The sequence below is a fragment of the Pantherophis guttatus genome, chromosome 4 (assembly GCF_059756535.1).
Source record: "Pantherophis guttatus breed Tessera chromosome 4, ASM5975653v1, whole genome shotgun sequence".
Classification (NCBI taxonomy): Eukaryota; Metazoa; Chordata; class Lepidosauria; order Squamata; family Colubridae; genus Pantherophis; species Pantherophis guttatus.
Window position 1 is genome coordinate 45,023,547 of NC_142066.1, and position 6,548 is coordinate 45,030,094.

Genomic DNA, 6,548 nt, shown 5'->3' on the forward strand with positions numbered 1-6,548 from the left:
GGCAGGAAGTAAACATTCTGGTGTTGTTTCTAGCCTAATTTTTATTGCCCTGCTTACAGAAACTGCCTCTCTGGTTAACCCTTATTACATTGTAACAGCTAAGGCGAAGCACCCATTGATGTGAGTGACGTTGAGTTGACCACGCCCACATAGTCACATGACCACCAAGCCACGCCCACCCAGCTGGTCATTAGGGCAGAGAAACGGTTGTTAAATTATTTGAATCCCACCACTGGCGACAGGTGTTGGTTGAGTGGCAGGGCAATTAAGTTTGTAATGGGCATTTGTACGTATGTCACTTTCAGTCCAAGATAATGTTCTAAAATTATATTGGGCATTCTGTAGCAGACTCCTTGCCCATTCACTGGAAAATCTAAACCATTTTCAAGATTTTTTTCTCCTTCAGATATAGAATGATGATGGTGATAATGCCGATATGTTCCTTGTTTCCTCATTTTATCAAGGGCAGAATGGTTTTAGTTATTTTTAAATGGCTGGATGTCACAACAGGAAATTTCAGTAATCCCAGTAAAGACTGAGGCAACCCCATGTTTGGCCTTCAAAGTAAAGTGTCCCTTTAAAGGCTCAGATAGACTCTGGATTTTTCCCAGTGTTTTTGGCCAGAAAGAAAATTGTACATTTCAGCAGGATGAGATTTACAATAGGACATAACACAATGTTCTTTGGGGCCTTGGGATCATAGAAGCTCCTATTCATTGGATAAATCATTTTGAATTGTTAAAGGACATTGTTGTTTTTGGTTTATTATAAATTTGCATCTCTGCAAGTCAGGTCGGCATGATTTAAGAGAGGTCCCACTTTCCATAACCTGCTATTTCAGTAGAAAAATGCTCATCTAGCCAATCCAGGATTTCTAGATGCTACCAAACTACTAGGCTAGAGAGAGCAATTCACATTAACCAGAAAGGGAAAAGAATTGGAGGCACAATTCCTCCTTTTTATAAAATCTTGGCCCAAAGAGGAACAAAGATGTTGCTCTGCTCTTTTCTTCAGCTGCAGACTCTTGCTAAGCATCCTATAAATGCTAGTTACCCTCCCTGGCGGAAAAACAACCACTCCCTATAGAGAAATGCCAAATGCCCAAAGGGATTTGTACAAATGAATGTGAGTCAAGAAGCGGTGAGTAACGGCACAAAGCCACAGTTGGATGTGGTTGTCTGCAGTTGAGCCAATTCCCTCCCTCCCCCACTCTCTCTCTTCTCCCTTCACCAGTTGGCAGGGGGTATTTCTTCTGAAGGTCAAAAGCAAGAGGCTCCTGTGGGGGGGGGGAGCTGTTGTGTCACGATGAAGTATAATAAATAAGGCAGTGCAGACTGAGTAATATTTGTGGTTTGGGACTTAGGAGGGCAGGAATCACCCCATGCTAGCCATGTCTTGCTCAATGTTTTGTAAGAATGTGTTCAAACAACACAACTTACATGCCTAAGTTTGGGATTGGTATTATTGTGTTTATTTTCTTCCACTGACCAATTTGGCATGGCATATTCAAGCAGCAAAGAGAACATATGCTGCAGGCTATCTGCATAAACTATTGTCCAATGGCTCTTTGAAATGGCATCCCAGGAACTCTCAAGACAGTTTAGTGTTTCCTTACATCAGGGAGTTTCTAATCCTCATTTACTTTGATGCCAGAACAGACCCAAAGGGCATTAAAAATAGTTGGGGAACCATCATCTGTATTGCCCGCAACATGGGCAGAACTTGACTCCATCCTGGAAGTTGTATAAGTAATTTCTCTCTTCTAACATAATAACAAGAGTTGGAATCCACTTTGTTTTTCCCAGTCCAGACTTGTGCAGACAGCACTTTAGAATTTGAGGCAAAATCGTTTTGCCCACTTCCTTTGTGGGTTTTATTAATTTTCATATTTATTGAATGCATACCTTGCTAAAGGCAATATGTACACACTTATTCACAAAAACCCTATAAGAGAATGAAGCTATAAGTGATACAGTTAACCAATGAGCTTCAAAGTCTCTATATCCTCCTGGAAAGCTACTTTGACCAATGCATCCAGACTCTAAGCCTAGGGCTAAAAATAGATTGGACTATGCTACAGCCTTCATCTTCCCCTTGCATTGCTGTAGATACTCACTACCACTTGATCTCCTTATATCGTGGTATAGGAATTGCTCCTGGTAATTTCTCTCTCAGCCCAATCCTCCTCACAGGGTTGTTGTGGGGAAAATAGGAGGAGGAAGGTGTGTTGGATATATTTGCTGCCTTCATTTATTTGTAAAATAATAAAGGTGGAATAAAAAGAAACAAATAAACTAACATGGCTTCTCTACTAGGGATAATTAAGCATGATGGTTAAGGATCCTTTCCTGTTAATCTGCTTTAATTCCCTGTTCTGCTCATATGTTCTTTGGTTTGCATGTTATAGGGCTGAATCCTAAAGAGATTGGGTTCTCTAAATTAAGCCTAGTCTTTAAGGTTTGTTTGCTCCCACATTCAAATCTTACTACCAGTGGTGAAATCTGAACCGGTTTACTAACCGTTTGCTGGCTGCCCATGCATAGTGTACACCACGCACCAAATGTGAGATGCATGCATGCAGTGCACACCAAAAGGAGGCATGTGGTAAGTAGAACAGCATGTGAGAGGGGTGGGTGATCAGCTGTGGCATGCAATCTTTTTTTTAACTTTTAAAAGCAATGCTTTTTAAAGTAAGAAAAAAAGCCTCTGACAATCGCACTGCTCAGCTGTGATCGTCAGAGGCTCTTTTCGGCCAAAGAGGCTATAGAAAAAATGCTTTGAAAAGTTTTTTAAAAAGCCTCTGATGATCGCGTGGCTCAGCTGGGCATGGGGAGGGCAGGGATTTTTGCTACCAGTTCTCCAAACCATCCGCCGTCATTGGGCGATTCAGTCTGAACTGGGAGCATTTCACCCCTGTTTACTACATATGAAATTATATACATACCAAGTTGGTGAATTGTAACAACTTCTTATTGAAAATGAACCAAATGATATTATTTGTTAATCTGTGGAAAGGCTAAAGTATACCTGTCTTCCATGTAGCTTTAAAGATGAGGAGTAATTCAAGGCTGGGGGGTGGAAATAACAATTCTATTTCAAGACCATAAATGTGTGCGAATATACAGGGCTTTAAACCCAAAAGCATTCTAGCAAGTGTATGTGTGGAGAAGCAAATAGACTTACTTTCCATTTGCTTTCCCACACATTCAAACCTCAGAATCTCATCTTTCCATCTTGCTAGTAAACAAATATCTGAATGCTTGCTAATTCTTAATTTAAGAATAATTTTTCACCCGCTCCTAATCTGACCCAGAAATTCCTGTCAGTTTAGGAAAAAAGTGACAAGGGATCTTCTTACCAGGTCTTTGCATCTTCTCTACATCAAGCCCTTCTTGCTCTGAGCGGCCCCTGTGTTTATAAAGACATGAAGCTGCACTACTGGGGGGCAAAGTTGACCTGCAATCTGGCATGAAGCCGACATGTTGCTGCCTCTATAGGCTTTGCAAAAGCAACCTGTTTTGCATTACTGGGGAATGCAACTGCTCTCTTCTACATCTGGGAGACAGATTGTGCCTTGGGGTACAGAGGGTGGCAAGCAGGCAGCTCTGCTTCACTGCCTGACTCCTTGACTCAGTTCCATCTCTGCCTTTGCCTTTTCATCCCAAAAACTAATAAGAGAAAGGAGAAAGGGTAGGGGGAGGAACCAAGAAATGAATCCTTCCTTTTTGACAGTGAATAATTTTCTGAGGTAATATAGGCCCAACAAAAAGTAGTGTTTAAAACCCAATTAACATGGAGAGGACCAAGTGTAAAATATCCAGTGAGCACTTTCTCTCTTTAAGTCACGCTATGACCATGTATTTTTTTCACCACTTCTTTTTTATGTTCACTGAAGTTACTGGCCCAACAAGAATTTACAAGGAAACTCAAAATACAGAAATGTTTCTACTGAAAATAGAATATTAGAATGTCATTCATTCAAATATTCCAAAAATTGGATTGTACTTTGGGTGGAATGCTAGTTGCAACCAATTACTTCTAAGTGCATTGGTCTGCAACATCCTTTATAGTATTAATATTATAGCATATAATACAATTCAAGACAGTATTCAAGACAGCAGCTCAATTGACTACAGTGGCTGAGAATCATGGGAGGGAAATCCCACATAACCTGCTCCAAGTTTTATGGATCCATAAATATCCATATGAGACATTAATAGATGTATTTTTACATCACACTAGATATAGCTCCAGTTCTCTCTTTCCAGGACAAATATGAACCTCAAGAAGCTGATGGAGAATCAGGAATAGTTTTTATAAAAGTTTGTCATAAAGTGAAAGGGTAGATGGTAGGAAAAGGGTTTTCAAAATCAGTTATGATGCTAAAGAAGGAGTTTTGCAAGTGGCTCCCGAGAGGCAGAAAAAGAAGGGAGAATGACTCAGGTCACATATCACATGATGTATTTTGGTTCTGGCTCTGGGTGCTGTGGAATTCAATTACGATGCAGTAATACATAAAGTAGGTTGGCTAAGCATACATGAAGCATTGCAGCTAAAAGAAGTGGCACTGGATTACAACGCACAATTCATTCACATGGTATGATTGAATTAAGAAATGTGAGTGGACATCAACCCTCCAGAACAAATATTTTATTGTGCAATTTTTCTGCTACATTCAAGAGGTTTAAAGGACAAGATAGGTCCAATCATCCCTAGATTATATTCCTTATTGCAAAGGAAAAAAATGATAATCTGTTAAAGAGCAAAAGATGGAATGGAATAGCTGTGCAACTTCTCTTGACTGTAATACTAGGAGTTGTCCATCTGGAAACAACACAGATGTTTATTAGAATAAAACTAGTCAATTTTTGTTTGTGATCAAATATTCTCCATGCTGGTCCTCACTTGAAAGATTTCTTGACCACTGGGCATGCCAACTTGGAATGATGGGAAATGTGTTCTAGCTCATCAGTAAGAACCAGATTTGCCCAATTGGTGAGTCTAATTAAACCAGATGTAAGACGTTTTTCTTTCATCAATTTTTCTACTTTTCCTTTGGAAGCTATAAAACTGCCAAAGAAGGGGAAATCCTTTGACCTTTCCTGTTCCTCTCTCTTCTCCAAGCTGGTATTAGCCTCATGCTCATTTATAGTTATTTGCCTCCTGCAATAACTATAAATTTTGGGGGATAGCGGAAATACTTGTCTCCTGATTCCTGCCTATTTGACCACCTTGTGAGAGGAGCTCATCTGTTTTTGTTTTTCCCTGTTTGGCTCCCATCATACTTCTTATTTTTGTCTCTATCCTTTTCTATGATTTTTAAACTCTTCAAAAAGATAGCTGTGTGCCATCAGGAAGGAGAAAAATGAGTGTTTAAAGCACAGTTTATTGGTGCTGCCAATAAAACAAGGCGATATCACGTGCCCAGTGGTGAGAAAAGTGAGGTTTCCACAGGTTTGGAAGAGGGGAAGGGTTCTTAATTACATAGCCCATATTTTGCCTATGTTAAGTTTGGTCAGTGGCACTCTATCTGCATGGGGTGGTGTATTGTTTTGGACAAGTAATTGTGCCAGATCTTTAGCTTCATTGAAGTCAAGATAATGGCCACCATCATGTTGCATGTAAAAAAAGAGATGGAATTTTAACTGTGTGGTTGTGCTTGCCCTCTTAACTTTTTGGACTCCCCTGTGGACACTCCTGCCCTAGTGCATTTCCTTGATCATCATGAACAAATTATATTTTTACATTTAATTATATGCTTTATGAATTGCATTGGTTGCCAATTGGGCACAATTCAAAATGCTGAATATCACCTATGATGTTTTCAGTCTGCAAAGTTTTCCTAACAAGAAGCACATTCAGAATTATTAGCTCTAACTTTATTGTAAGATTACATTAAGAAAATCTTGCAAGTACATCTGACAGTACATCTCTCCCCCATTGTATTTATAATCCAGCAAACTAGGAAAGGTCCCCTCTGAGATGTTTGCCATTTTCCCATTCCTTATCTAACCTGTTCCTTGTCTGCGACTCTTCCTTCTGTCTCCCATGGTCATTCTCACATACCATTACAGAAGACCTTCATGACAAAAACTCAATTTACTTGAGAGATCACATGTCTCCATATGTTTCTACCCATCCAGTGAGGTCAGCTAAAGTGGGCATGCTCCATGTTCTATCGTTAAGCAGCCCCACTTTAGGAAGGAAGTGGAACACTACTTCTCAGTGATGTGTCCTTCCCTTGGAATGATATCCTCCTGGAGAACCATTCTGCTTCTGCCCTTTTGGCTTTTCACAAATTGTTAAAGAACTTATTGTTTTCTATGCCCTGGATAAGGATAGTGGTTGAGCCCTTTTGCTTTCTGTTTTTGTCTTCTAGTCATCTGTTGTCAGTCTTACCAGATAAAACAGACAGAGAACATACCAGATGAGTTAATTCTACTTTATTGTAAGACTACATTAACAGAATCTTGCAAGTCTGAAAGTACAAATCTCTCACCCATCTTCTTTACATTTTGAAAAACTAGGAAGGGTATCTTTTGAATGCA